This window comes from Triticum urartu, chromosome 3 (genome assembly GCF_003073215.2).
Source record: "Triticum urartu cultivar G1812 chromosome 3, Tu2.1, whole genome shotgun sequence".
Lineage (NCBI taxonomy): Eukaryota > Viridiplantae > Streptophyta > Magnoliopsida > Poales > Poaceae > Triticum > Triticum urartu.
Window position 1 is genome coordinate 73,412,953 of NC_053024.1, and position 9,557 is coordinate 73,422,509.

A 9,557-nucleotide genomic window follows, 5' to 3' on the forward strand; every position below is an offset into this window, starting at 1 on the left:
AGACATAGAGAATGATGCATGAGTGTAAAGCGGCAACAATAGAGCGGGTGAATGCATGAGTGACGAAAGAGCGGTGAAGTGAAATGGCCGAATCATCGAGCGGAAGATGTTTACATTGTTTTGTTTATTTACGTCTTGAACCTACTAAGTAGAAGATCAAGCACTATCTAACCTTTGATCAACCCTACTACATGGACCTCATTTATCCAGTCAAATTGGCAGATAAGATTTTCTTTTCGATGTCTAACCACTGGGCCGATTGTCTAAATGGCTGCTATACATGCATCCCGCAGAATAATTGAAGGTGGTGCTTCTCCACAAAGTGATGCTCCAGTCAGAGACACGATTGCCAGCCTAATTAAGATCCAGCACAGCTGCAGGTGCAAAGTGCAATCCATCTCTCTTTTTTCACTTAAAATATGAGGAGGTGTGCCGTGCACGATGAAAGGGACAAGGAAGTTCGTTGCGTTGCCATGCAACTTGTTGGCAAGTTGGCCAATTCGAAAGGTCTCTTGGATCATTGGCCCGACCTTTTGTTCATTGTCTATGAGTGTTTTAGGCTAGCTTTCACTGTAGTACTGTACTTGTTTGTTGCTAGCAGTACGTACCAACCTGCCAAAGTACTACTAAAAATTATGGGCTCGTGATACACGTGAAATGTGTCGTGGCCGTCGGTTCAACTTTGTGGCGATCTCTGAAAATCTGGAATACGTCCAATCGTCCGAACTCTGAACCAAGACCCTGTGGATCGCTTTGTCAGGAACAGCGGATCAATATGCCTCTCCGATTAAGAAGCAACGAAGCAGCATCGATGGTTGGGCGCCGACGCCGCCGCGCACGTTCGCGGCGGTGAGACGGCCCCTGCGTGCGCTACTGGTACCACCTACTACTCACCGATATGTCCCTCCTCCCTGTCGGAATTTGTTCGGGTAGCTATAGCCCTTGGCCTACGGAGAAATGGCCCGCCGCATCTGGTGTGTGTGCGTGTGTCCATGTGCAGTAGTTGGTGTACTTTGGCAATTGGCATGACTGGCGTAGGACGAGGGCATGGGTCATGGGTGTCTGTCTCGTGCTCACAAAGTTAGGAGCTACTGTAGTAGCTTGGTCCAAAGAAGAAATGGCCGTGCGTGCGTGCGTGCGTGGACCATGTCCCTCCTTGTGTGCACGCCTAGTCGTCCTTGTGTGCGTACTTTGGAACGTTGATTTCCACTCTACGCTGTCACGTACTTACGGCGCATCTCCCGTGTCCTGGACGATCCTACTGTTTGGATCGAACGCGTCGACGTACGTACCACTTTGTGAAACACTCTAGTAAACGGAGCAATGGTTGCTTGATTATTTCCCTGGCTAATGTTTACTTTGTCAGTTATAAAACCAAACAATGGTGGGAGAAGCAACACAAAGTTATGCCTTGTACAATGGGAGGTGCTTAGAGAAATAAATCAGACTTTTCTAAAGCACGGATGCTTATTTATACAGGATAGACGCTTAACTAAATATTTCTCTTGCAGAAATAGGCACCGGTGTTTCAGAAAATCTCGATTTATTTTTCTAAGCACCCCTCTAAGCATTTCCCATTGTACACGGTCTTAGGAGCAAGGTTTGGTGCTCCGCGATAAGAGTTGTTGCCCTTTAATAAGCTCGCCGTCGGTCTAGCGGTTGGCTAATCTTAATCTCGAGTGAGTATGCAAGATAGATGGGTCTTACGTACAGGTCGAAATTAATGGTTAAATGTCTTTGCAACAACACTCGCGCATCCCGTCCTTATCCATCGATAATTAGGTCACGGCCATTCTAAAGAAGAAGATAATTAGGTCACGACCCACTAAGGCACACCACTCACTCACGCACCAAAAGGGAAAAGAGCTAGCCGCGTGCCGTTGCGTGCTCGTGCAGCACCATGCATGCATGCATGCACGCACGCACGCACGCATGATGCGTTGTAGCTTTCGGCGGCAGCCGCTGGTGAACTACTGTAGCTGGCTTAGCTACCTCTGCATTAACTATGCCTACCGTTCACTCTCGTTCAACAACTCCGTGGAACTGTGCAAGCGTGAAGAGATGGTGTGTGTCGCCCACAAGGCCACAATGTTTGTTGTCCTTCTCTCCCTTGCAAATCAAGGAACGAGAAAAGGTCTCGATGCTCATGAAAACCGGTCAAAACCTTGAGAAAGGACATGCGATCGACTGCGTTGCGTGTGGGAGCAGGCTCCGGCTGCTACAGCCTACACGTACGTTGGTTGCACTGCTTCTGCTTGTATACATACATGGTCCTGATCGAACTAACTAGTCTATCCAGCATAAAGCAAAGCAAGAATCTAATCCATGCTTGCGGGGGAAATAAACATCCGTGCGGACAGAACAATGAGTACTCGACTCGGATGCCACCCGTACTTTCTTTTTCGCCGGCGAGATGCCGCGCGGGCAACAGTAGCCTTGGCCGTCGCTGGTTATAGCCAGCCGTTGGTGTGTCATTTTCATGTGTCCACTGTTGGGTCAAGGTATATGCGTCGTCGTTTTTTTCTTAAAAAACCGCCCTCAAAAGCCTTTATTCATTAATCATTATTTAGACGGTTTACATTCGATTGCACTAGGGCGATCAATAAAGCAGGGAAAACATTAAAGAAAATTACATTTGAAGCACTCGCAAGGCTCTCTCTAGCACACCAGTGAGCAGCCTCATTGGCCTCTCTTCTAACATAGTTGATCGCCTGGCAAATCTCCGCGGCGCCAAGGTGTAACATCCCAAATTTTCAATTTGGAGTATTATGCATTAGATCATCATTTCATATCATATTTTATTGTATTTGGGCGTGATCCTAGAAATTCTACGCAACTCAAGGACCTACGGAGAGAGTTGGGATTTCATTATTTTCATATTCGCGTTTTCACGAATTTTGAAAAGAGGATCGTTTGATTTTAATTATTTTCTCTTTGAATATTTCTTTTATAAAAATAAAAGAGAGGATAAAATGACTTTTTTAAAATAGAGAAATATCGAAGATTTAATATTAAAATCAAATAATATTTTTATTCGGAGTTTTATCGTTATTTTATTTGAATTAGGAAAAAAAATTGTTTTTCAAAATTGCATTTTAGGCCTAAATAAATGTTCACCTTTTTCGGCTTATTTTTAGATGACGGGGAAAATTTATTTCGGGATTCTTGGAGTCCGTTTAGTATTTCTTTTCTTTCTTTTTCTGCATGTTGGAATTATTTAAAAAAAAGTCAAACCGACTCCGGGCCGTACCCGAGCGGGACTCCGCCCGGCGAGGCTTTATAAGCCGCGCCGGCCAAGCCCCAAGGCCCATCAGCCCGAGCCACGAAACCCTAGCCGCCGCGTCGCCGAGCCGCCGCCGCCGCCGAGCTGCCGCACCGCCCCGCCGCCCGCGCTGTCGCCGCGCCGCCCGCGCCGCCCCGCCGCTGCCGTGCCGCCGCACCGGAGCCCGCCGCCTCGCCGGACCACCGCCGGACCCGAGGTAGCCGCCTTGGTTTTCGTGAGAAAACCGTTTGGTTTTTCGAAACACTAGATCCGTTTTTTATTAGATCCGGTTCGGTTTATTTTCGGTTTAGTTATTTAGTGAACGCCCGTTTTTATGTTCGTTTTAACAAATGGTTTTCACCGTTTAGCCGCAGACAGCGAACGTTCGTTAGCCTGTTCGTCAGTTTTTCTTTTTCTCGGATTTTCCGCGATTATTTTCGATCACGATTTCTGATCCGATTTTTGTTTTAGTATAATTTTTCGCTCGTTTATCGGAATCAGGCGATTCAAGCGCCTAGAGTTTCGTCTCGAAACCCTCTTTCCGTTTAATCAACTTAAACAAGTTTTTGCTACTGTAAAATTTGACTTTAGTCTATATTAGTAAACGAAGCTTGTTTCTTTCGCAGTTTGAGTTTCGTTGCTCCGTTTGATTGATTCTTTTTGCAAACCGGAGTTCTTAAGTTGAACTTTCTGGTTAGATCTCTTATTTGAGTTTTACCCGTGCCCTTGCTTGATTGCTTATTGTATGCTTGTTTGATTGCAATAGAGTACCCGTTGTGTGAAGCGTGCTACATCGAGTCTCTAGGTTTCACAGATCATCAGCAAGGCAAGTAACACTTTGATCATACCTCTTTACTACCCAGTTTTATTGCATTAGATCAATCCTCAAACACTTGCATGGTTAGGATCTGAATAAATTGTGGGTTGGGGAGTAGATGAGGTAGCACCAATTCACCTGTTTGCGATCAAACCCTGGGAGTTACTTCTACGTTATGCTTATATTGTCATGCTATGCTCGTAGACGTGGATTGGGTTTGAGTGTATTCCATGACAGATTGTGAGATTGTTTACTTAATGGTTCAACTTAAGGTGACAACTTTAATACACATCTGGGTGGATTGAGGCACCTGGTGAACCCAGTGTTTGCCTATATTTTTGGAAATCCCAGGGTACCGTGTGATTTTCCTATGGACCGCCACCCAGGCTCAAAGGGATCATAAGATTATTCATGCTGGAAACTTCCGTGTGCAGCCACATGCCATTATGGGCTCTGGCATAGTTGATTAGGTCGTGTGAACTCTTATAGTGGTAGACTAGCAGATGTAGGGGATGTAGGTGTACCGGTCTACCCATCGTAAGGTGCTAACGCTTCTGAAAGACTGTGTCTCGGTCATCCATTTCTCAAACACCTTGTAGTGCGAGAAATCCAACGGAGGAGATCGAGTCTTGTGGGGGAAAGTGCACAAACCTCTGCAGAGTGTACAAACTAATCATGGTTAACCGTTTCCCCGGTTATGGACATCTTGAGTATCTGGTTCTTGGATTATCATGTGGATCTCAACACTCTTCAATATAAATTTGATTGGGTTAATGATTACTTTTAATTGGGATTGAGAGGGGGTTTACATTCTCAATATTTTCAACCAACTTTGTAGCTAAATAAAATATATTCCTTTGCAGTAGGGAAAAATTGGCTTTTCGCAAAACCTATTAACCATACAGCCTCCACCAGCCATATATGCATGTAGTGATAGCTTTACATTGTTCATTACTCTCTTGTGTTACATTGCCAGCATATTCCATGTCCTGACCCGTTTTTGGGCTGCAACGTATCATGTTGCAGATTTTTCAGACGACGAGTAATGAGCCTTAGGTCGTGGTCTTTCACTCAGTAATGTCGTTGGAGTTGATGGACTCACTATATCTTCCAAGCCTTCCGCTGTTATCGTATTAGATGGCCTTAAGCCATATTTATTGTAATAAGTTCTCTTTTGAGACATTCGATGTAATAAGTGTGTGATTGCTACTCTGATATAAATCCTCAAGTACTGTGCGTATCAACATTACCGATCCAGGGATGACACTGATGCACAAAGATCAGACTGTTTGAGGTCTGGTCGCTACAAGATGGTATCAGAGCACACGCTGACTGTAGGACACGACCACTAAGCTAAAGCCCTAGATCACTACTCTCTTCTCATTTCTGACTCCTCTCCATTTTCTACTCTTTAGGATGGCGGACGCAAGGAACAAGTTTGCACAACTGGATGAAGAAACACCCTTTGGACGACACTTGAAGGAAGTCACTAGGTACCTGAACATCGGAATACCAAACTTCACCGGGACTTACAATGCCACTTTACCAGAAGAGGAGCGCTGGATGATTCAAGTTCAAGTTCCAGGAAGGACATTTACGCCAGTCACTGAGCCCATAGAGTTTTCCTTTGTTGCACCAACCTGGAGTCTAGGAAAGAGTATGGTAGCCCACATCACCATGGGACGCATTGGAGAATTTTACCACAAGGATCTCAAGGATACTATCTACCAGATTTGTGGGAGCCGAGATGAGCAATGGGAGATGATCAGCACCAGGAAGGATAGATCAATTGCAGCTTTCATCCAGGAGTTAAGCCAGCACATTCGTCGCCAGGAGAACCAGATGTGCGCAGGCATGATAGATCTGAAGAAGGCGATGACAAGGATCACGGAGCTTGAGGAAGAACTCAAGGCAACTCGCGAAGATTATGAGGAGGAATCGTCGTATTAGTGGAGAAGAATGACGATCTGGAAAGGAAGCTAGGAGTATTCATGGGAGACCCTGCGCCAGGAGGAGAAGACGATGAACCCAAGGAGATTCATTCTGAGGACTACATCATCATCGACGACACCGACTCGGACCCCGACGATAGTGATGATGATTATGAAGACAAACTGGAGCAAATATCATGGAGTCTCCGACCGATCAGTATTTCTAGTTAACCACCAAAATAGTAGTAGTAGTCTACCATGTATATAGTATAGTCCGAGCACTTTGTAATGATAAGTTCTAGACCGATTGTATGCCCTTCCTTGATTGATTGAGTGATATGATTGTGTTTGTCTCATGTGCATATGGGTAGTGTTTTCTCACTAGACCTCATTCTATTCTATTCTCTTCCCTCTAAACCCTCAGATGCCTCCGAGACGTGACCCGAGATTTACCTTTCCACCGGAGCTCACTCAATTGATCCAGCAACAGAATACCCTGATGCAGTTGTTAGGCAACAACAACAACAACAACAACAACAACCCACCACCACCACCAGTCGACAACTTAACCCGTTTTCTGAGGTTGCAGCCGCCGGTGTTTTCCAGTAGCACCGAGCCGATAGTGGCAGATGATTGTCTCCGTAGGATTGGAAGGGAGTTAACCACTGCAGATGCACAAATGCTGAGAGGGTGTGTTTTGCCGCGCACCAATTGGATGGACCAGCAGCCTCATGGTGGGAGAATTACACTGCCACCTATCCTATAGCCACTATTACATGGGACCAGTTCCAGCAGGCTTTTCGTACTGCCCATGTATCAGCAGGAGCTATGACCATAAAGAAGCTTGAGTTTCGCAACTTACTCCAAGGAGGACACACAATTAGCCAGTATGTGGATGACTTTAGCAAGCTAGCCCATTATGCCCCAGATGACGTTGCCACGGATGCAGCTAAGCATGAGAAGTTTTTGGAAGGACTGAATGATGAGCTGAGCATGCAGTTGATGGTAGCAACCTTTAATAACTACCAACAGTTGGTAGATAGAGCTCTCATGGTTGAAGGGAAGCAGCAGCAGATTGATAACCGCAAGAGGAAGTATGTGCAAGGGAAGCATAATTCAGGAGCTCAGCAGAGACCTTGTTTCACCCCGAACTTGGGAGGACTTGTGAAAAACCATGGAGGCCACACTCACAATGGAGGAAGTTCTCACAACCATAGTGGCTCCAAGAATGGTAATGGAGGAAGCAACGGACAGAACCGTTCCAACCCATCAACGCCCGCCAAGAAAGATCTAAGCCACGTTACTTGCTACAAGTGCCAGAAGACCGGACATTACGCCAATGAATGTCCTGAAGCTAAGAACGGAAACAGCAATGGAAGCTCTGGGAAGAAGCCCAACCCTTTCAACAGGGGACAAGTGAACCACGTTAACGTGGAGGAGATTGAGGCCCAGCCAGATGCAGTAATAGGTAAGTTTTTGGTTAAGTCTTTTACTGCAGTCGTACTTTTCGATACTAGTGCATCGCATTCATACATATCAATGGGGATTTGTGGATAAGTATAAACTGCCCACCAAATGTCTTAGTACACCTATGTGAAGGAAATATGCCCTAGAGGCAATAATAAAGTTATTATTTATTTCCTTATATCATGATAAATGTTTATTATTCATGCTAGAATTGTATTAACCGGAAACATGATACATGTGTGAATACATAAACAAACAGAGTGTCACTAGTATGCCTCTACTTGACTAGCTCGTTAATCAAAGATGGTTATGTTTCCTAACCATAGACATGAGTTGTCATTAGGAGAATGATGTGATTGACATGACCCATTCCGTTAGCTTAGCACTTGATCGTTTAGTTTGTTGCTATTGCTTTCTTCATTACTTATACATGTTCCTATGACTATGAGATTATGCAACTCCCGTTTACCGGAGGAACACTTTGTGTGCTACCAAACATCACAAGGTAACTGGGTGATTATAAAGGTGCTCTACAGGTGTCTCCAAAGGTACTTGTTGGGTTGGCATATTTCGAGATTAGGATTTGTCACTCCGATTGTCGGAGAGGTATCTCTGGGCCCACTCGGTAATGCACATCACTTAAGCCTTGCAAGCATTACAACTAATGAGTTAGTTGTGGGATGATGTATTACGGAACGAGTAAAGAGACTTGCCGGTAACGAGATTGAACTAGGTATTGAGATACCGACGATCGAATCTCGGGCAAGTAACATGCCGATGACAAAGGGAACAACGTATGTTGCTATGCGGTCTGACCAATAAAGATCTTCGTAGAATATGTGGGAGCCAATATGAGCATCAGGTTCCGCTATTGGTTATTGACCGGAGACGTGTCTTGGTCATGTCTACATAGTTCTCGAACCCGTAGGGTCCGCACGCTTAAAGTTACGATGACGGTTATATTATGAGTTTATGAGTTTTGATGTACCGAAGGTTGTTCGGAGTTCCGGATGTGATCACGGACATGACGAGGAGTCTCTAAATGGTCGAGACATGAAGATTGATATATTGGAAGCCTATATTTGGATATCGGAAGTGTTCCGAGTGAAATCGGGATTTTACCAGAGTACCGAGGGGTTACTGGAACCCCCCGGGGGATTAATGGGCCATAGTGGGCCTTAGTGGAGAAGAGGAGAGGCGGCCAGGGTAGGGCCGCGCGCCCCTCCCCCTAGTCCGAATAGGACAAGGAGAGGGGGGCGGCGCCCCCCCTTTCCTTCCTCTCTCCCTCCTCTTTCCCCCTTCTCCTAATCCAACAAGGAAGCGCCTCCTCCTGGCCAGCCGCACCTCCCCCCTTGCTCCTTTATATACGGGGGCAGGGGCACCCCATAGACACAACAATAGATTTGATCTTTTAGCCGTGTGCGGTGCCCCCTCCAACATAGTCCACCTCGATAATACTGTAGCGGTGCTTAGGCGAAGGCCTGCGTCGGTAGAACATCATCGTCGTCACCACACCGTCGTGCTGATGAAACTCTCCCTCAACACTCGGTTGGATCGGAGTTCGAGGGACGTCGTCGGACTGAACGTGTGCTGAACTCGGAGGTGCCGTGCGTTCGGTACTTGATCGGCCGGATCGTGAAGACGTATGACTACATCAACCGCGTTGTGCTAATGCTTCCGCTTTCGGTCTACGAGGGTACGTGGACAACACTCTGCCCTCTCGTTGCTATGCATCACCATGATCTTGCGTGTGCGTAGGAATTTTTTTGAAATTACTACGTTCCCCAACAGTGGTATCAGAGCCAGGTTTTATGCGTAGATGTCATATGCGCGAGTAGAACACAAGTGAGTTGTGGGCGATATAAGTCATACTGCTTACCAGCATGTCATACTTTGGTTCAGCGGTATTGTTGGATGAAGCAGCCCGGACAGACATTACGCGTACGCTTACGCGAGACTGGTTCTACCGACGTGCTTTGCACACAGGTGGCTGGCGGGTGTCAGTTTCTCCAACTTTAGTTGAACCGAGTGTGGCTACGCCCGGTCCTTGCGAAGGTTAAAACAGCACCAACTTGACAAA